Source organism: Pseudophryne corroboree, chromosome 5, assembly GCF_028390025.1.
Source record: "Pseudophryne corroboree isolate aPseCor3 chromosome 5, aPseCor3.hap2, whole genome shotgun sequence".
NCBI lineage: Eukaryota > Metazoa > Chordata > Amphibia > Anura > Myobatrachidae > Pseudophryne > Pseudophryne corroboree.
In genome coordinates, this window is record NC_086448.1 from 75,558,223 (window position 1) to 75,580,213 (window position 21,991).

The following is a 21,991-nucleotide window of genomic DNA, read 5'->3' on the forward strand; positions in this document are numbered from 1 at the left end:
CGTGAACAGCACCTGCAGACCACAATGTACAGAATGTAGCGGGTGCGGGGGGTACTGCGGATGGTGTCTGTAGATGCTGCGGATGGAGGGGGGGCGGAAGTGGGGGTGGGGCCCGGATGGGGAAGGGTTGGGAGGTGCTGCGGGTGGGGGAGGGGCAGAGGAGTGGGGGATGCAGATGGGGAGGGGTCCGGAGGCACTGCAGGTGGGGGAGGGGCAGGGGTGCCATGGGTGGGGGAGGGGCAGGTGTGGGGATGTTGCAGATGGGTGAAGGGTTCCGGAGGTGCTGTGGGATGGGAAGGGGCGGGAGTGCCACTGGTGGGGTAGGGGTCCGTAGGCGCCATTGGTAGGGGAGGGGCAGGTACGGGTGTTGCGGCAGATGGGGAAGGAGGTCCGGAGGTGCTGCAGGTGGTGGTGGGGCAGGTGCGGGGGTGCCATCGGTGGGGGAGGGGTGGGTGAGGGGGGGACCGCGGATGGAGGAGGGTGTCTGCAGATGCTGCGGGTGGAGGGGGGCAGGTGTGGGGGAGACATATAAGGGGGGTGAATGGTGGAGGGGGCCTGGAGATTGCTGGGGGTGGTGAAGGGGCGGAGGAGTGGGAGCCGCGGGTGGTGTAGGGGGTCTGGAGGCACAGCATGTGGGGGAGGGGTGGAGTGCCGCATGTGGTGGAGGGGAAGGTGCGGAGGTGTGGTGCATTGGGGAGAGGTCTGGAGGTGCTGCGGGTACTGTACCTGCCAAAAAGGTAGTTGGAGGGTATGCAGTAACAGGGCCAGGACAGGGGTGACAGGGTCAGAACAGGGTTGACTGGGCCAGGACAGGGGTGACAGGGTCAGAACAGGGGTGACGGGGCCAGGACAGGGGTGACGGGGCCAGGACATGGGCGACGGGGCCAGGACAGAAATGACAGGGACAGGATAGGGGTGACAGGGTCAGTGTAGGGGCGGCAGGACCAGGACAGGGGTGTCAGGGCCAGTATAGGGTTGACAGGGCAAGCACAGGGGTGACAGGGCCAGGATAGGGGTAGCAGGGCCAGCATAAGGGTGACAGGGCCAGGATAAGGGTGAAAGGGCCAGGATAAGGGTGAAAGGGCCAGGATAAGGGTGGCAGGTCAAGGCCAGGGGTTACAGGGACATGACAGAACACAGGGCACGGGAGAGATTGGTATTAGGGACAGAACAGTGGTGACAGACAGATGTGTCTTACCGGAGTCACTGCTGCTGGCTGCTGCTGTTCCACTCCAACCTGTTGGCATCTGCTGCTGGTGGAGACTTGGCATGGCTGACTCTCTTAGGCTGTATTCCTGCTTCCTCTGCCCGTCCGCATCACTCCCCCCCTCCTCAGTCACACACCGCAGACCTCGCGCAGCTGCCGGGCACTGTGGTAAGGTGAGACTGGGAGTGACTGGTTAGCCCCCAGGAGATGCTGCGGCTGGAGGGAGGAGGGGGTCATAACATGCACGTGGCGCGGACCTCACGGCTGCTGGGCACTATGGTAAGGGGAGACTGGGAGTGACTGGTTAGCTCCCAGGAGACGCTGATGCTGGAGGGAGGAGGGGGTCAGAGCCTGCAAGCAGCGCGGACTTCTGCAGCGCTACCCGCCGGCTAAAGTGTGTGAAGGAGCTGGGCGCAACTCACTGCGGGTGGCAGCGCTGCAGCTAGCGGTGGGGTCGCAGGGGCTGGAGATAACAGAGGCAGTACGGAAAGTGCACAGCGGCTGGTGACCCACAAAACTACAGCTAAGAAGCGTGGAGTGTGCCAGAATGTGACGCTCCTCCCTGCCAGAGAGACCCTGCTGAGTATGCTGATGTGGGGGTCAAGTATGGCATACCCCCTCACACACCCCCATACCTCCCAAATGTTCCAATTTTCGCGGGACAGTCCCTTTTTTGGGGTCTGTCCCGCTGTCCCACCCGCGGGTCGCAGTGTCCTGCGGTGGGGGGGGGGGGGGGGCAGTTGGAAAGCTCCTGTACTCGCTGTTCTGCTTAGCAGAGCAGCGGTGAATAGTGGAGACAGAGGGAGAGGGGGCATCAGGGGGTACGGATTAAGGGGGGGTTCCAGCAGCAGAGCCGGATTAAGGGGGGGGGGGCAGGCGGTACGTACCGTTGGCCCCACAGTTTTAGGAGGCCCCCTGGCTGGAGTAGCTCTGTCCCAGCTCAGAAGCTCCCCCGTCCTGCCAGCAACAGCGGCAGCATTGTGCTACAGTCAGCACACGCTGCTGCGTATTGGCAGGTCTGTGGTGTTGCAGGGAGGCAGCAGTCTCCCTGCTTTCTTCTGCCTGTGCGGGTGTGTAGGGGGGAGCGACCACCTCCTCTGGATTTACCTCTAGCTGAGGGGCCAAAATACCATTTAAAAAAAAAAAAAAAATCCCGGAATTTGCATAATGGGGCGTGGCCTCGCGTCCCGCGATTAGGCCACGCCCCCAACCCACAGCAGGCACAGCAATGAGATAGGGCTCCCCTGTCTCATGTACCCTGTGCCCCCCCTCCCCTGTCTCAAGTACCCTGTGCCCCCCGGACTCATAATCAGCCCCTGGGGGCATGCCAGCAGCCCACAGAGCGCTGGGCATGCCCCCTCACTGACGAAAACGGGGGCCCTCCCGCGAAGCCACGCCCCCTTTTCGCCGTGTGTGTGTGTGTGTGTGTGTGTGTGTGTGTGTGTGTGTGTGTGTGAGAGAGAAAGCTGGGAGGTATGCACCCCTGCCTGTGCCATGTCCATACTATCTGCTTCTGCAGCTGCTCCTAGTGTCCTATAGATTTGGCCAGATCTGTGACTCATTTGACTAACTCCGCCCACTGTTGTGACTCCGCCCAGCGTTAGCAAATGAATCACAAGATCACAGAATAGGGCTATTATATAGGAGATGCCAAAAAATTTCCTTTTATGTTGCGCAAGCTGTATTAACCATAAATAATTCCATGGCTCATGCAGACATGACAATGTCACAGGTCCAGCAAACGAGTCGTGAGAGCGGTCTGAGACTGGGACATGGTCCATATTAGACTCTGATGTTTTACTATAATGCGCTTATTGTGATATTCTTCTGGATATCACACATGTTCTATGTGAGTGATTTTAATTGTCTTGAGTAAAGCCTGCATGTATTAATACACTTCACTATTGTGCGCCTCCTATAGAGTGTTCGGCACTCTTATCATCAGTTTTAAAACGGCTTGCTCCGGTGCCCAACCTGTGAGATAATATACCATACATGCAGCTGGACGGCACTCACTGAGACTTATAACAACAGAATAAACAGCTCAGAGGCGGTTAGAATGTTGTCAGTCTTTCAGAGAATACTCTATTATTTATGGAATTCAGTCCACTGGTTGAATAGGAAAATCCTGCAGTGCGGCTGTGGGAAAAACCCTGCCTCGGTTTTTTTAAATGCCCGTCCTCAATTGAATTCCCATCTAAGACTGAGCTGATCATTTTTCCACCCTCCTGCATAACCTCACCTCCCCACATTTTTTATATCTATTGATGGAACAACTATCACTAGCCTGCAAGTGTGTTGTCTTGGAGTTATCCTTAACTCATCCCTCTCCTTCAAACACACATTCAAAACCTTTTGCAGCCCTGTTGCTTCCATCTTAAAAATATTTCCAGAATCAGACCCTTTCTCATCTGGAAGCTACTAATACACTCATCCACTCACTGGTCATCTCCAGATTGGACTACTGTAACTTCTTCCTATCTGGCCTTCCTGACTACCACCTCTCTCCACTCCAAACTGTCATCACTGCTGCAGTCCAACTCATGTTCCTCTCCAAACACACTACGTCTGCCTCCTCTCTCTTACAAGCCCTACACTGGCTCCCCTTCCCCTTCAGAACCCAATTCAAGCTTCTCACCCTCACTTACAAAGCACTCACCAATTCCTCTCCTGTTTACCTTATTTATTTATTATTTATTGACCTTATTTATTGACCTTATTTCCCTTTACGCTCCCGCTCGCCTTCTTCGTTTCCAACTGATTACTTCCTCCCACTCCCACCTCCAAGATTTTGGTTGTGTTCCTCCCTACCTCTGGAATTCTCTTCCTGTCCCTATTAGACTCTCCATCTCTCTACAAAACTTCAAATGGCTCTCAAGACCCACTTCTTCATCAGCCTTCTCTCCTCCTAACCCTCTATTCCGTGCTCACTGTCGACCCCATCTGTGTCACCCCTGTCTGTCTGCCCCTCCCCTCTAGAATGTAAGCTCTGACAAGCAGGGCCATCTCCCCTCATGTGCTTTGTCTTCCCTTACTTATACTTTCATCTACTCCATACACTCTACAAGGCACCTAAACCTTGGTTTCTGCCCACGTGCGGCTTATTTGAATGTTATGATCACCACTGCAGCAATGTTTATAAATCTTGTACTTGTCTTGTATTATAAGTCACTGTTTCTTGTGTGCTCATTTGTTTATGTATTTTGTTAGGCTCTGTAGAACCCTTGTGGCACCATATAAATAAAGGATAATAATAATAATAATAATAATAATATCACTCAGAATTATAAAATGGCAATTGTTATCACATTAGAATTAAATCTAACACATGCTTCCAGGTTTGAGACTCATTGATATACTGCACTTGCCACTCCTAGATCTGGGGTGCAATATGGTATGTGACCACAATGTTTAAATAATAAAAAGGGGGCTCTGCACTCACCATAAAAAAATACATGGGGATTTAGTTAATATTTTCACTGCAGCTTATAACGCCAGTATCCTATATGATCTCTCCATACTATGAGGTGCCTGTTCCTATATGATCTCTCCATATTAACTGTACTAGGTTAGGGTCCCAGTAGAGCCTCATGGTAGAATGCACCGGACAGAACTTTGACCAAAGTAGCCTGGTCCTAGGCCTGCCACTGGATGGATTTGGAAGAAAACATCACACAGTGGAAACATTGCATCCCATAAGATATACTAGTGGGTTGTGGTCGGTCGGACCTCATGGCGGAATGCACCGGCCAGAACTGTGACCCAGGGAGCCTGTTCACAAAGTGGTATCAATGGATCCCAGAAAACATACTAGGGGGTTGGGGTCCTAGACGGACCTCCCGTTGTACAATGGTCAGAACTTTGACCCTGGGAGTCTTTTCTAGTCCTGCCTCCAGATGGATTTGGATGAAAATTTCACAGAGTGGAAACATTGGATCCCAGAAGACACACTGGGGGGTCGGGGTCCAAGTCGGACCTCCCGTTGGTATACGCGGGGCAGAACTTTGACCTAGGCAGCCTGTTCTGGACCTGCCACTGGATGGATTTTGAGGAAAACTTCACAGAGTGGAAACACTGGATCCCAGAAGACATACTAGGGGGTTGGGGTCCCAGTCAGACCTCCCGTTGGTATACGCTGGGCAGAACTTTGACCTGGGGAGCCTGTTCTGGGCCTGCCACTAGATGGATTTTGAGGAAAACTTCACAGAGTGGTAATATTGGATCCCAGAAGACATAATAGGAGTTTGTGTACGCTGGGCAGAACTTTGACCCAGGAAGCCTGTTCTAAAGCTTCCACTGGATGGATTTGGATGAAAACTTTAATGAGCTGTAATGACTGACAGAAATATCCATAATTCAATGACCTGAAATAACTGACTGAAATAACCAGTAATATGTTGACAGTTACCTCCAACTCATTGATAACTTAATAACTGGAAAATTTATTCCTGGGCAATGCCAGTTACTTTAGCTAGTATATATTTATTTACAGTATATAATATCTGGAGGAAATCTTTTATTCTGTATTATGTTTAAAACTGGTAACCATCATATTATTGTTTTTCTTTTGGCCTTATTCTCTGTCACAACAATTAACATGTATAATACCGTAGGTTGATAGACCTATGTCCTGTTCTAAAACTTTATTATATTACTATGTAAGTGAGTGTGCGTTTGTTTTTTACATCAGCCGCATTAACAATCTGTTCTTGGAAGGAAGTGGTGTATTGTTACATTATATTTGCAAGGCGGTTGCTTTTAGTTTCAGGACCTGCTGTAAAATGAGTTGTTGTTCTACAGTTCGACTTTTGCTTTTCCTGAAACTGAATGTTCTGCAGAGGTACCAGGAATTGTTTGGCTTATAAATGCATAATATATCAAGTAATAGTTTATTATCTAGAGGAACCTGAAAACGTGGCCTGGGCAGATTGTCTCTGTATGAACTAGAATAATGTATCACTTAATAACATCTTGGCTATCCTTTCCCAAGATGTTATTTTGGAGTGCAATAAATAGCTCATACCACTTTGGTTCTGCAACCTGGAGCCTCTCTCCACCTAATGCTTTCCTTTTATTGTGCTCTAGTGTATTTGTCCTAGAGCCAAGAGCGGCAACCTACCATAATACACATAGGGGGTCATTTTGACCCGTTCGCTCGCTGCTTTTTTTCGCAGCCGAGCGAATGGGTCCCTACTTCGCATGCGCCGTAGTGCGCCGGCGCATGCCAGACACAGAAGTCCGTAGCAGGGCTGCGATCGCCTCTGCCTGATTGACAGGCAGAGGCGATCGCTGGGCGGGAGGGGCCGGAACGGTGGCGTTTGGCTGCCGTTTCGTGGGAGTGGTCCGGCCAATGCAGGCGTGGCCGGACCGAACGGGGGGCGGGCCGCAGCGGCTGCGCGACGTCACACGCAGCCGCTGCGGGCTGGGGAGCGATGAGTAGCTCCCGGCCAGCACGCTAAAGCTGCGCTGGCCGGGAGCTACTCTAGAAGTGCAAAGGCATCGCCAGTGCGATGCCTTTGCACTTCTGCAGGGGTGGGGGGGCACTGACATGCGGGGCGGACTAGCCCTGTGCTGGGCGTCCCCCCGCTTCTCAGTGTGAATGATCGTAGCTGTGCTAAATTTAGCACAGTTACGATCAACTCGGAATGGCCCCCATTATCTTGGCTTGAAGAAAAAATGTATTGAGACTCCTTATCTCTGTAGTGCAGTGCAAGCAGGATCCCAGGCTTTGTCTGAATCTGGAGGTTGTGATAGAGTAGTAGGTTATGCAGCAGTGGTAACACTTTCCCTGTTTGTTAAAAACCGCTTCCGCTTGCTTTGTTTTATATTGATGTTGAGACATGTTCTGCTTTCCAGAGCTTAATGCATGCGGCCATATCACAGCCCCATAGAATCCTATGGGGACTGCTGTGCCGTGAGACTGCAGCAGAGATCTCTTATATATCGGACCTTTTAATACGTATGGGGATCCATATGTAAGAAAGAATTGAAAATAGTGCTGTATTACTGTTTACACACCTACAGTATGTAGTGAATGCCGTTACTGTACAGTTGTATGGGCTACTAATAGTCACAGCATACTTGCCTACGCTCCCAGAATTTCTAGGAAACTCCAAATTTGGGGAGTCTTGTGCATGTCTGCTGGGTAGATTACACCAGGGGTGTGTGGCTTATTAGATCTAAACTAAAAAGGTTTACAGTCAATACGTCAACCACTAATGGTCAACATACATTACACACCTGGTTGACATGGAAATGGTAGACACAATTACTTTTTTTGTTTTTTGGGGTGTTTTGTCACATTTCTGCCACAAACAAGCTCCATTGGTGTACCACGTCTACTTGCTCACCATGCTTCAGACAGGTTACTATTCCCAATCATCGTCCATGTGGATGGTAGAGTATTAAAAAGTTTGAAAAATGAAAAAAAAATGAAAAACAAAACTTGTGTCGACCATATGTGTGCTGACCATTGTCATGTCAACCTTTTGAACCTGTTGGCCTTTTGAACTGTATACCTTTAACATGTTGACCTTCTGACCCTGTTGACTTAATGCACGTCGACCATTAGTAGTTGACCTATTGACTGTAAACCTTTTTAGTGTAGATCTATAGACGAATACAACACCAGAGATGGAGAAAGACTGTAAATTTGCATTCACATTTAGTTCTCTTGACTGGATACAATTGCCATCTTGGTGAACTCAGGATTTACCAGGGTTACGGGAACAATCAGCTCTGTACAATAAACCGTTGCATACAATCAGCCTGGTCACAGACAGTGGCGGATCCAGCAGGGGGCGATGAGGGCGATCGCCCCCATAACACACCGACCCAGCCCCGCATATTCCTGCGGGCAGCAGAGCCAGAGGTTAGGGGAGCTGTGCACGACGTCCGGGACCTGGCCGCGCTGGCCACATTCATGCAGTGCAGCTGAGACGGCCCCGTGTTTGACCACCCAGTGTGACTACCCTCGGAGCCCAGCTCCAGACCGGGAACTGCATGGATGGATGCCAACTCCATACCGAAGGCCCGACAGGTGAGGGGCGTGGAGATGACAGGAGACGAGTGGCTGGTGATGAGAGCGCGGCCGGTGTGCTGTGCTGAGCCAGCGCACAGATGGAGGAGGAGGGCTGGGTGGACTGGACTCTTGTGTGCTGTGTATCACTAGTGTTTGTGTGTATGTATGTATGTATGTATGGTGTATCACTAGTGTATGTATGTGTTACTAGTATATGTATGGTGTATCACTAGTGTCTGTGTATGTTAGTAGTGTATGTATGGTGTATCACTAGTGTATGTATGTGTTACTAGTGTATGTATGGTGTATCACTAGTGTCTGTGTGTGTTAGTAGTGTATGTATGTATGTGTTACTAGTGTATGTATGGTGCATCACTAGTGTCTGTGTGTGTAAGTAGTGTATGTATGGTGTATCACTAGTGTATGTATGTGTTACTAGTGTATGTATGGTGCATCACTAGTGTCTGTGTGTGTTACTAGAGCATGTATGGTGTATGTATGTGTTACTAGTGTATGTATGGTGTATCACTAGTGTCTGTGTGTGTTAGTAGTGTATCTATGGTGTATCACTAGTGTATGTATGTGTTACTAGTGTATGTATGGTGTATCACTAGTGTCTGTGTGTTAGTAGTGTATGTATGGTGTATCACTAGTGTATGTATGTGTTACTAGTATATGTATGGTGTATCACTAGTGTCTGTGTATGTTAGTAGTGTATGTATGGTGTATCACTCGTGTATGTATGTGTTACTAGTGTATGTATGGTGTATCACTAGTGTCTGTGTGTGTTAGTAGTGTATGTATGTATGTATGTATGTGTTACTAGTGTATGTATGTGTTACTAGTGTATGTATGGTGTATCACTAGTGTCTGTGTGTTAGTAGTGTATGTAGGGTGTATCACTAGTGTCTGTGTGTTAGTATATGTATGGTGTATCACTAGTGTCTGTGTATGTTAGTAGTGTATGTATGGTGTATCACTAGTGTATGTATGTGTTACTAGTGTATGTATGGTGTATCACTAGTGTCTGTGTGTGTTAGTAGTGTATGTATGTATGTGTTACTAGTGTATGTATGGTGCATCACTAGTGTCTGTGTGTGTAAGTAGTGTATGTATGGTGTATCACTAGTGTATGTATGTGTTACTAGTGTATGTATGGTGCATCACTAGTGTCTGTGTGTGTTACTAGAGCATGTATGGTGTATGTATGTGTTACTAGTGTATGTATGGTGTATCACTAGTGTCTGTGTGTGTTAGTAGTGTATCTATGGTGTATCACTAGTGTATGTATGTGTTACTAGTGTATGTATGGTGTATCACTAGTGTCTGTGTGTTAGTAGTGTATGTATGGTGTATCACTAGTGTATGTATGTGTTACTAGTGTATGTATGGTGTATCATTAGTGTCTGTTAGTAGTGCATGTTTGGTGTATCACTAGTGTCTGTTACTAGTGTATGTATGGTGTATCACTAGTGTCTGTTACTAGTGCATGTTTGGAGTATCACTAGTGTCTGTTACTAGTGTATGTATGGTGTATCACTAGTGTCTGTTACTAGTGTATGTATGGTGTATCACTAGTGTCTGTTACTAGTGTATGTATGGTGTATCATTAGTGTCTGTTAGTAGTGCATGTTTGGTGTATCACTAGTGTCTGTTACTAGTGTATGTATGGTGTATCACTAGTGTCTGTTACTAGTGCATGTTTGGAGTATCACTAGTGTCTGTTACTAGTGTATGTATGGTGTATCACTAGTGTCTGTGTGTTAGTAGTGTATGTATGGTGTATCACTAGTGTATGTATGTGTTACTAGTGTATGTATGGTGTATCACTAGTGTATGTATGTGTTACTAGTGTATGTATGGTGTATCATTAGTGTCTGTTAGTAGTGCATGTTTGGTGTATCACTAGTGTCTGTTACTAGTGTATGTATGGTGTATCACTAGTGTCTGTTACTAGTGCATGTTTGGAGTATCACTAGTGTCTGTTACTAGTGTATGTATGGTGTATCACTAGTGTATGTATGTGTTACTAGTGTATGTATGGTGTATCATTAGTGTCTGTTAGTAGTGCATGTTTGGTGTATCACTAGTGTCTGTTACTAGTGTATGTATGGTGTATCACTAGTGTCTGTTACTAGTGCATGTTTGGAGTATCACTAGTGTCTGTTACTAGTGTATGTATGGTGCATCACTAGTGTCTGTGTGTGTAAGTAGTGTATGTATGGTGTATCACTAGTGTATGTATGTGTTACTAGTGTATGTATGGTGCATCACTAGTGTCTGTGTGTGTTACTAGAGCATGTATGGTGTATGTATGTGTTACTAGTGTATGTATGGTGTATCACTAGTGTCTGTGTGTTAGTAGTGTATGTATGGTGTATCACTAGTGTATGTATGTGTTACTAGTGTATGTATGGTGTATCATTAGTGTCTGTTAGTAGTGCATGTTTGGTGTATCACTAGTGTCTGTTACTAGTGTATGTATGGTGTATCACTAGTGTCTGTGTGTTAGTAGTGTATGTATGGTGTATCACTAGTGTATGTATGTGTTACTAGTGTATGTATGGTGTATCATTAGTGTCTGTTAGTAGTGCATGTTTGGTGTATCACTAGTGTCTGTTACTAGTGTATGTATGGTGTATCACTAGTGTCTGTTACTAGTGCATGTTTGGAGTATCACTAGTGTCTGTTACTAGTGTATGTATGGTGTATCACTAGTGTCTGTTACTAGTGTATGTATGGTGTATCACTAGTGTCTGTTACTAGTGCATGTTTGGTGTATCACTAGTGTGTGTTACTAGTGTATGTATGGTGTATCACTAGTGTCTGTTACTAGTGTATGTATGGTGTATCACTAGTGTCTGTTACTAGTGCATGTTTGGAGTATCACTAGTGTGTGTTACTAGTGTATGTATGGTGTATCACTAGTGTCTGTTACTAGTGCATGTTTGGAGTATCACTAGGGTCTATTAGCAGTGCATGTTTGGTGTATCACTAGTGTCTGTGTGTGTTAGTAGTGCATGTTTGGTGTATCACTAGTGTCTGTGTGTGTTAGTAGTGCATGTTTGGTGTATCACTAGTGTCTGTTAGTAGTGCATGTTTGGAGTATCGCTAGGGTCTATTAGCAGTGCATGTTTGGTGTATCACTAGTGTCTGTGTGTGTTAGTAGTGCATGTTTGGTGTATCACTAGTGTCTGTGTGTGTTAGTAGTGCATGTTTGGTGTATCACTAGTGTCTGTTAGTAGTGCATGTTTGGAGTATCGCTAGGGTCTATTAGCAGTGCATGTTTGGTGTATCACTAGTGTCTGTGTGTGTTAGTAGTGCATGTTTGGTGTATCACTAGTGTCTGTGTGTGTTAGTAGTGCATGTTTGGTGTATCACTAGTGTCTGTTAGTAGTGCATGTTTGGAGTATCGCTAGGGTCTATTAGCAGTGCATGTTTGGTGTATCACTAGTGTCTGTGTGTGTTAGTAGTGCATGTTTGGTGTATCACTAGTGTCTGTGTGTGTTAGTAGTGCATGTTTGGTGTATCACTAGTCTCTGTTAGTAGTGCATGTTTGGAGTATCGCTAGGGTCTATTAGCAGTGCATGTTTGGTGTATCACTAGTGTCTGTGTGTTAGTAGTGTATGTTTGGTGTATCACTAGTGTGTGTGTGTGTGTTAGTAGTGCATGTTTGGTGTATCACTAGTGTCTGTGTGTGTTAGCAGTGCATGATTGGTGTATCACTAGTGTCTGTGTGTGTTAGTAGTGCATGATTGGTGTATCACTAGGGCCTAGCGAACTGGAAAGGGGAGGAGTCCGGATTAATTTTAAAACTCCCCCCCTTCCATAGGAGAAGTCTAGATCCACCCCTGGTCACAGATGAGTCCGGTAGTCAGGTATGACGGTGTTTATCTACTAAAGCCAAATATAATATTTTTTAATTGTGATCCATCAAAAACCATCACCTCAGTTGGCAATCATTTGCTACAGCCTTCCAGAAATCAACAACAGGAGCAATACTTTTAATAATGACTGACAGGTGGTAAAAGGGAATGGATGGAAGTGATGAGTGAGCTATACAGACAACTGTTAGTAGTGTATGTATGTATGTGTTACTAGTGTATGTATGGTGTATCACTAGTGTCTGTGTGTTAGTAGTGTATGTATGGTGTATCACTAGTGTATGTATGTGTTACTAGTGTATGTATGGTGTATCATTAGTGTCTGTTAGTAGTGCATGTTTGGTGTATCACTAGTGTCTGTTACTAGTGTATGTATGGTGTATCACTAGTGTCTGTTACTAGTGCATGTTTGGAGTATCACTAGTGTCTGTTACTAGTGTATGTATGGTGTATCACTAGTGTCTGTTACTAGTGTATGTATGGTGTATCACTAGTGTCTGTTACTAGTGTATGTATGGTGTATCATTAGTGTCTGTTAGTAGTGCATGTTTGGTGTATCACTAGTGTCTGTTACTAGTGTATGTATGGTGTATCACTAGTGTCTGTTACTAGTGCATGTTTGGAGTATCACTAGTGTCTGTTACTAGTGTATGTATGGTGTATCACTAGTGTCTGTGTGTTAGTAGTGTATGTATGGTGTATCACTAGTGTATGTATGTGTTACTAGTGTATGTATGGTGTATCACTAGTGTATGTATGTGTTACTAGTGTATGTATGGTGTATCATTAGTGTCTGTTAGTAGTGCATGTTTGGTGTATCACTAGTGTCTGTTACTAGTGTATGTATGGTGTATCACTAGTGTCTGTTACTAGTGCATGTTTGGAGTATCACTAGTGTCTGTTACTAGTGTATGTATGGTGTATCACTAGTGTATGTATGTGTTACTAGTGTATGTATGGTGTATCATTAGTGTCTGTTAGTAGTGCATGTTTGGTGTATCACTAGTGTCTGTTACTAGTGTATGTATGGTGTATCACTAGTGTCTGTTACTAGTGCATGTTTGGAGTATCACTAGTGTCTGTTACTAGTGTATGTATGGTGCATCACTAGTGTCTGTGTGTGTAAGTAGTGTATGTATGGTGTATCACTAGTGTATGTATGTGTTACTAGTGTATGTATGGTGCATCACTAGTGTCTGTGTGTGTTACTAGAGCATGTATGGTGTATGTATGTGTTACTAGTGTATGTATGGTGTATCACTAGTGTCTGTGTGTTAGTAGTGTATGTATGGTGTATCACTAGTGTATGTATGTGTTACTAGTGTATGTATGGTGTATCATTAGTGTCTGTTAGTAGTGCATGTTTGGTGTATCACTAGTGTCTGTTACTAGTGTATGTATGGTGTATCACTAGTGTCTGTGTGTTAGTAGTGTATGTATGGTGTATCACTAGTGTATGTATGTGTTACTAGTGTATGTATGGTGTATCATTAGTGTCTGTTAGTAGTGCATGTTTGGTGTATCACTAGTGTCTGTTACTAGTGTATGTATGGTGTATCACTAGTGTCTGTTACTAGTGCATGTTTGGAGTATCACTAGTGTCTGTTACTAGTGTATGTATGGTGTATCACTAGTGTCTGTTACTAGTGTATGTATGGTGTATCACTAGTGTCTGTTACTAGTGCATGTTTGGTGTATCACTAGTGTGTGTTACTAGTGTATGTATGGTGTATCACTAGTGTCTGTTACTAGTGTATGTATGGTGTATCACTAGTGTCTGTTACTAGTGCATGTTTGGAGTATCACTAGTGTGTGTTACTAGTGTATGTATGGTGTATCACTAGTGTCTGTTACTAGTGCATGTTTGGAGTATCACTAGGGTCTATTAGCAGTGCATGTTTGGTGTATCACTAGTGTCTGTGTGTGTTAGTAGTGCATGTTTGGTGTATCACTAGTGTCTGTGTGTGTTAGTAGTGCATGTTTGGTGTATCACTAGTGTCTGTTAGTAGTGCATGTTTGGAGTATCGCTAGGGTCTATTAGCAGTGCATGTTTGGTGTATCACTAGTGTCTGTGTGTGTTAGTAGTGCATGTTTGGTGTATCACTAGTGTCTGTGTGTGTTAGTAGTGCATGTTTGGTGTATCACTAGTGTCTGTTAGTAGTGCATGTTTGGAGTATCGCTAGGGTCTATTAGCAGTGCATGTTTGGTGTATCACTAGTGTCTGTGTGTGTTAGTAGTGCATGTTTGGTGTATCACTAGTGTCTGTGTGTGTTAGTAGTGCATGTTTGGTGTATCACTAGTGTCTGTTAGTAGTGCATGTTTGGAGTATCGCTAGGGTCTATTAGCAGTGCATGTTTGGTGTATCACTAGTGTCTGTGTGTGTTAGTAGTGCATGTTTGGTGTATCACTAGTGTCTGTGTGTGTTAGTAGTGCATGTTTGGTGTATCACTAGTCTCTGTTAGTAGTGCATGTTTGGAGTATCGCTAGGGTCTATTAGCAGTGCATGTTTGGTGTATCACTAGTGTCTGTGTGTTAGTAGTGTATGTTTGGTGTATCACTAGTGTGTGTGTCTGTTAGTAGTGCATGTTTGGTGTATCACTAGTGTCTGTGTGTGTTAGCAGTGCATGATTGGTGTATCACTAGTGTCTGTGTGTGTTAGTAGTGCATGATTGGTGTATCACTAGGGCCTAGCGAACTGGAAAGGGGAGGAGTCCGGATTAATTTTAAAACTCCCCCCCTTCCATAGGAGAAGTCTAGATCCACCCCTGGTCACAGATGAGTCCGGTAGTCAGGTATGACGGTGTTTATCTACTAAAGCCAAATATAATATTTTTTAATTGTGATCCATCAAAAACCATCACCTCAGTTGGCAATCATTTGCTACAGCCTTCCAGAAATCAACAACAGGAGCAATACTTTTAATAATGACTGACAGGTGGTAAAAGGGAATGGATGGAAGTGATGAGTGAGCTATACAGACAACTGATACATTTTTATTAAATGCGCTAACAAGTGAAACAGATAGAGTTTGGCGTGTTCATTGTTCCTTTACATTTCTCTGAGGATACAGAAGCATTAAGTTATCACAGGGTATGTACTGTTCCTAGTATAGTATCTGCCAGACATTTCTGTGGTGTTTGCTCTACATTCTGCTTTTATACTTGGCTTTCAGACTTAAGTTTGGGAACAATAGTTAAGTAAATAAAAGCTATAAACATCTGTTACTCCCGTCATAGCCCATGAACAAACATAGCACACTGTAATAAATACATCATTTACATGAACTCTGTACCAGTACTGTCAGATACAGCCAGAAGATGATTTACTTTGCAGCTTGATAATAGATAGATGACGGGGAAAAAAAGAACATAATATTTATAAATAACATACTAATCTCATGATTACTTTATTTCATAGCATAATAATAATAATAATAATTATTATTATTATTATTAATATTATTATTATTATTAAAGCTGAAAGCTTTATCATTAATATTATTATTATTCTTGTATATTATGATAGTACCAGCACTCACCATATCAGTGCCGGAGCAGGGAAGTACCGCGCCATGTTCCGGCCCTGCCCACTTAAAACGTGATGTCATGATATCACACCGAGAACACGGTGCCACCAGAACCAGGAAGATCCGAGTGCTGCGTCTGAGGATGCATCATTGGATCAGTCGCGACTTGTGATGTTAGCAGACCATGGTCAGTCTGTGCAAGCTGAAACTTACTCAGACAGGCCATAGGATCCTGACAGCCGGGTCTAGGAAGCCTCCGTCTGACAACAGACTCTGGGCTCCACTCGCCTACAAAACAGGGTAGATGCGCCCCCGTTTTTAACAATGGTGCGGGTTGCAGACACCGCTTCACCACCCTAATGCCACAGCGTGTCAGTCATACTGCGGCCAAGAAGGGACTGCGAGCGATATTGCAAGCAGGACAGATCTTGCAACTGCGCAGACCCACAAACAACAGATTTGTACGTAAACCATCGGGTTTTCATACAAATACAAATCAGTCCCTCAGCCAAGAAATTATCACTAGGCCGACTGAGAAATACTCCGCGTCCTCAGTGACACTGCTTCTGTATAAAGTTATCTTACTGCTTGGATGGGCAAGTTTCAAGGATTATGGGGGTCATTCCGAGTTGTTCGCTCGCAAGCTGCTTTTAGCAGCTTTGCACACGCTAAGCCGCCGCCTACTGGGAGTGAATCTTAGCTTATCAAAATTGCGAACGAAAGATTCGCAATATTGCGAAAAGACTTCTCTGTGCAGTTTCTGAGTAGCTCGAGACTTACTCTTCCAGTGCGATCAGTTCAGTGCTTGTCGTTCCTGGTTTAATGTCACAAACACACCCAGCGTTCGCCCAGACACTCCTCCGTTTCTCCAGCCACTCCCGCGTTTTTCCCAGAAACGGTAGCGTTTTTTCGCACACACCCATAAAACGGCCAGTTTCCGCCCAGAAACACCCACTTCCTGTCAATCACATTACGATCACCAGAACGAAGAAAAAACCTCGTAATGCCGTGAGTAAAACTCCTAACTGCATAGCAAATTTACTTGGCGCAGTCGCACTGCGGACATTGCGCATGCGCATTAGCGACTAATCGCTCCGTTGCGAGAAAAAAATAACGAGCGAACAACTCGGAATGACCCCCTATGTCCAAGCATTACTCTGATTGCCCAGGATTACTTTACAGTTCCAATCAGAGAACAAAAACAAAATTGTTACAAATATTATTAACAGTAATAACAAACATATTTTCTATGATTTTTTTTACGCATAGAATAAAAAAAAATTTCTTCAAAAAATTTTATTTTATGATTTTATTCTATGATTTTATCTTTATTCTATGATTTTATCAGAATCTTGAGACAGCAATAACATTATACTAATACCGCTGTTATCTTTGTCAAATAGACTGCCCCGCGCTTCGCTATCACAGACGGCAGCTGCTTGATAAATAGGACAAAGCTTTTCACCCTTTAGTTTTGTGTACACAACACATTACTCCTCTAGCACATTACTCTAAAAATATCCATAAAATGTAACAACAAAGTTAAAATAGTTTATTATAGTACAATTTAACAAACATCTAAAAAATGATTCATAGAATAAACCTTGATAGAAACATCTAAAATGATCCATATATTATTATTATTATTATTATTATTATTATTATCTTTCATTTATATGTGGCACCACCAAGTGTCCATAGCATTATACAGGGCAAAATGAAAACACTAATAATTCAGTATATAAAAAACAAAACAAAAAAAAAACCTTAAGGTGGGTACACACTGGCCGATATATCGGCCGTTCTCTTGAACGGCCGATATATCGCGGGTCCGTCGGCCAGTGTGTACGGCCCCGCTGCACAGCCGACGGCCAATATATCTACCAATATATTGGCGAGTCGCTGTGTGTGTACGGGCGGACATGCTGCTGCGGCCGGCGGTGATTGACAGCTGAACTGGGTGGGCACGTGTACACGCCCGCCCAGTTCATGACGTCAGTCCCCGACGGATCGGACAGTGTGTATGCTCAACACACTGCCCAATCCGTCCATAGATATATCTGCCAATCAATTGATCGGCAGATATATCTACCAGTGTGTACCCACCTTAACCGTATAAGGTGTAAATTAAACAGTAAAGTATTAAGACAACAAAGTTTGTGATAGTTAAAACACCATCAATCGGTGACCCAATGATTTGTTATATTGAGATGCTCTAAAACTGTTAAGTACAGGTTGACACAAAATATCCAGTAATTTTAACATAATACACTGCTCAAAAAAATAAAGGGAACACTAAAATAACACATCCTAGAACTGAATGGAGGCCACACACACTACTGAGCCTCATTTTAACTTGTTTTAAGGACATTACATCAAAGTTGGATCAGCCTGTAGTGTGTTTTTCCACTTTAACTTTGAGGGTGACTCCAAATCCAGACCTCCATGGGTTAATACATTTGATTTCCATTGATAATTTTTGTGTGATTTTGTTGTCAGCACATTCAACTATGTAAAGAACAAAGTATTTAATAAGAATATTTCATTCATTCAGATCTAGGATGTGTTATTTTAGTGTTCCCTTTATTTTTTTGAGCAGTGTATAATAAGACAACATATGTATATTTTTTCCAAACATAAAATAAACCATCTAAAATTATACATTAAACAAAATGAGACAAAACAACAACAAATTATATAAGTTGACGTAAACATCTTAAATTCTTAATTATAATATAAGGTGACTAAAATATCTAAAAATATTCATGCATCAAAAACATTTACAGTAAAGTTATCCATGTTAATGTAACAATAGTTATATCGATATACTCAGTAATTTTGAAAAAAAATAAGATTTTACTTACCGATAAATCTATTTCTCGTAGTCCGTAGTGGATGCTGGGACTCCGTAAGGACCATGGGGAATAGCGGCTCCGCAGGAGACAGGGCACAAAATAAAAGCTTGAGATATCAGGTGGTGTGCACTGGCTCCTCCCCCTATGACCCTCCTCCAAGCCAGTTAGGATACTGTGCCCGGACGAGCGTACATAATAAGGAAGGATATTGAATCCCGGGTAAGACTCATACCAGCCACACCAATCACACCGTACAACTCGTGATCTGAACCCAGTTAACAGTATGATAAATTTAAAGGAGCCTCTGAAAGGATGGCTCAACAATAATAACCCGAATTTTTTGTAACAATAACTATATACAAGTATTGCAGACAATCCGCACTAGGGATGGGCGCCCAGCATCCACTACGGACTACGAGAAATAGATTTATCGGTAAGTAAAATCTTATTTTCTCTAACGTCCTAAGTGGATGCTGGGACTCCGTAAGGACCATGGGGATTATACCAAAGCTCCCAAACGGGCGGGAGAGTGCGGATGACTCTGCAGCACCGAATGAGAGAACTCCAGGTCCTCCTCAGCCAGGGTATCAAATTTGTAGAATTTAGCAAACGTGTTTGCCCCTGACCAAGTAGCTGCTCGGCAAAGTTGTAAAGCCGAGACCCCTCGGGCAGCCGCCCAAGATGAGCCCACTTTCCTTGTGGAATGGGCTTTTACTGATTTTGGCTGTGGCAATCCTGCCACGGAATGTGCAAGCTGAATTGTACTACAAATCCAACGAGCAATCGTCTGCTTTGAAGCAGGAGCACCCAGCTTGTTGGGTGCATACAGGATAAACAGCGAGTCAGTTTTCCTGACTCCAGCCGTCCTGGAAACATATATTTTCAAGGCCCTGACAACGTCCAGCAACTTAGAGTCCTCTAAGTCCCTAGTAGCCGCAGGTACCACAATAGGTTGGTTCATGTGAAATGCAGAAACCACCTTAGGTAGAAATTGAGGACGAGTCCTCAATTCCGCCCTGTCAGAATGAAAATTTAGGTAAGGGCTTTTACATGATAAAGCCGCCAATTCTGACACACGCCTAGCTGAAGCCAAGGCCAACAGCATCGACACCTTCCACGTGAGATATTTTAAATCTACCGTAGACAATGGTTCAAACCAGTGTGATTTTAGAAATCTCAACACAACATTGAGATCCCAAGGTGCCACTGGAGGCACAAAAGGAGGCTGTATGTGCAGCACCCCTTTCACAAATGTCTGAACTTCAGGTACTGAAGCCAGTTCTTTCTGGAAGAATATCGACAGGGCCGAAATTTGAACCTTAATGGACCCTAATTTTAGGCCCATAGACAGTCCTGTTTGCAGGAAATGCAAGAAACGACCCAGTTGAAATTCCTGTGTAGGGGCCTTCTTGGCCTCACACCACGCAACATATTTACGCCAAATGCGGTGATAATGTTTTGCGGTTACTTCCTTTCTGGCTTTTACCAGAGTAGGGATGACTTCTTCTGGAATGCCCTTGTCCTTCAGGATCCGGCGTTCAACCGCCATGCCGTCAAACGCAGCCGCGGTAAGTCTTGGAACAGACAAGGCCCCTGCAGTAGCAGGTCCTGTCTTAGAGGTAGAGGCCACGGTTCGTCCGTGAGCATCTCTTGAAGTTCCGGGTACCAAGACCTTCTTGGCCAATCCGGAACCACGAGTATAGTTCTTACTCCTCTCCTTCTTATGATTCTCAATACTTTCGGTATGAGGGGCAGAGGAGGGAATACATACACTGACTGGTACACCCACGGCGTTACCAGAGCGTCCACTGCTATTGCCTGAGAGTCCCTTGACCTGGCGCAATATCTGTCCAGTTTTTTGTTTAGACGTGACGCCATCATGTCCACCTTTGGTCTTTCCCAACGGTTTACAATTTGGTGGAAGACTTCTGGGTGAAGTCCCCACTCTCCCGGGTGAAGGTCGTGTCTGCTGAGGAAGTCTGCTTCCCAGTTGTCCACTCCCGGAATGAACACTGCTGACAGTGCTATCACATGATTTTCCGCCCAGCGAAGAATCCTTGCAGTTTCTGCCATTGCCCTCCTGCTTCTCGTGCCGCCCTGTCTGTTTATGTGGGCGACTGACGTGATGTTGTCCGACTGGATCAACACCGCCTGACCCTGAAGCAGAGGTTTTGCTTGAATTAAGGCATTGTAAATGGCCCTTAGTTCTAGAATGTTTATATGAAGAGATGTTTCCATGCTTGACCACAAGCCCTGGAAATTCCTTCCCTGTGTGACTGCTCCCCAGCCTCTCAGGCTGGCATCCGTGGTTACCAGGATCCAATCCTGAATGCCAAATCTGCGGCCCTCTAGTAGATGAGCCCTCTGAAGCCACCACAGGAGAGACACCCTTGTCCTTGGCGACAGGGTTATCCGTTGATGCATCTGAAGATGCGATCCGGACCATTTTCCCAGTAGATCCCACTGAAAAGTTCTTGCATGGAATCTTCCGAATGGAATCGCTTCGTAAGAAGCCACCATTTTTCCCAGGACCCTTGTGCACTGATGCACTGAGACCTGTCCTGGTTTTAGGAGGTTCCTGACTAGCTCGGATAACTCCCTGGCCTTCTCCTCCGGGAGAAACACCTTCTTCTGGACTGTGTCCAGAATCATTCCTAAGAACAGTAGACGTGTCGTTGGAATCAGCTGCGATTTTGGAATATTTAGAATCCATCCGTGCTGACCTGAGATAGTGCCACTCCGACTTCTAACTGTTCCTTGGTTCTTGCCCTTATCAGGAGATCGTCCAAGTAAGGGATAATTAAGATGCCTTTTCTTCGTAGAAGAATCATCATTTCGGCCATTACCTTGGTAAAGACCCGAGGCGCCGTGGACAATCCAAACGGCAGCGTCTGAAACTGATAATGACAGTTTTGTACTACAAACCTGAGGTACCCTTGGTGAGAAGGATATATTGGGACGTGGAGATAAGCATCCTTGATGTCCAGCGACACCATATAGTCCCCCTCTTCCAGGTTCGCTATCACCGCTCTGAGTGACTCCATCTTGAATTTGAACCTTTTTATGTAAGTGTTCAAAGATTTTAGATTTAATATTGGTCTCACCGAGCCGTCCGGCTTCGGTACCACAAATAGTGTGGAATAATACCCCTTCCCCTGTTGTAAGAGGGGTACCTTGATTATCACCTGCTGGGAGTACAGCTTGTGAATGGCTTCCAGAACTGCCTCCCTGTCGGAGGGAGACTTTGGTAAAGCAGACTTCAGGAACCGATGAGGAGGAAACGCCTCGAATTCCAGTTTGTACCCCTGTGATACTACCTGTAGAATCCAGGGATCCACTTGCGAGTGAGCCCACTGCGCGTTGAAATACTTGAGACGGGCCCCCACCGTGTCTGAGTCTGCTTGTAAAGCCCCAGCGTCATGCTGAAGACTTGGCAGAAGCAGGGGAGGGCTTCTGCTCCTGGGAAGCGGCTGCATGGTGCTGCCTTTTTCCTCTTCC

The 21,991-nt window shown here is 45.0% G+C and overlaps 1 protein-coding gene across 1 annotated transcript in view; it reads left to right on the top strand.

The window, feature by feature from the left end:
• Positions 1-21,991, top strand: part of HEPACAM2 (HEPACAM family member 2) — a 175,060-nt gene that overhangs the window by 85,424 nt on the left and 67,645 nt on the right. The window lies entirely within an intron of this gene.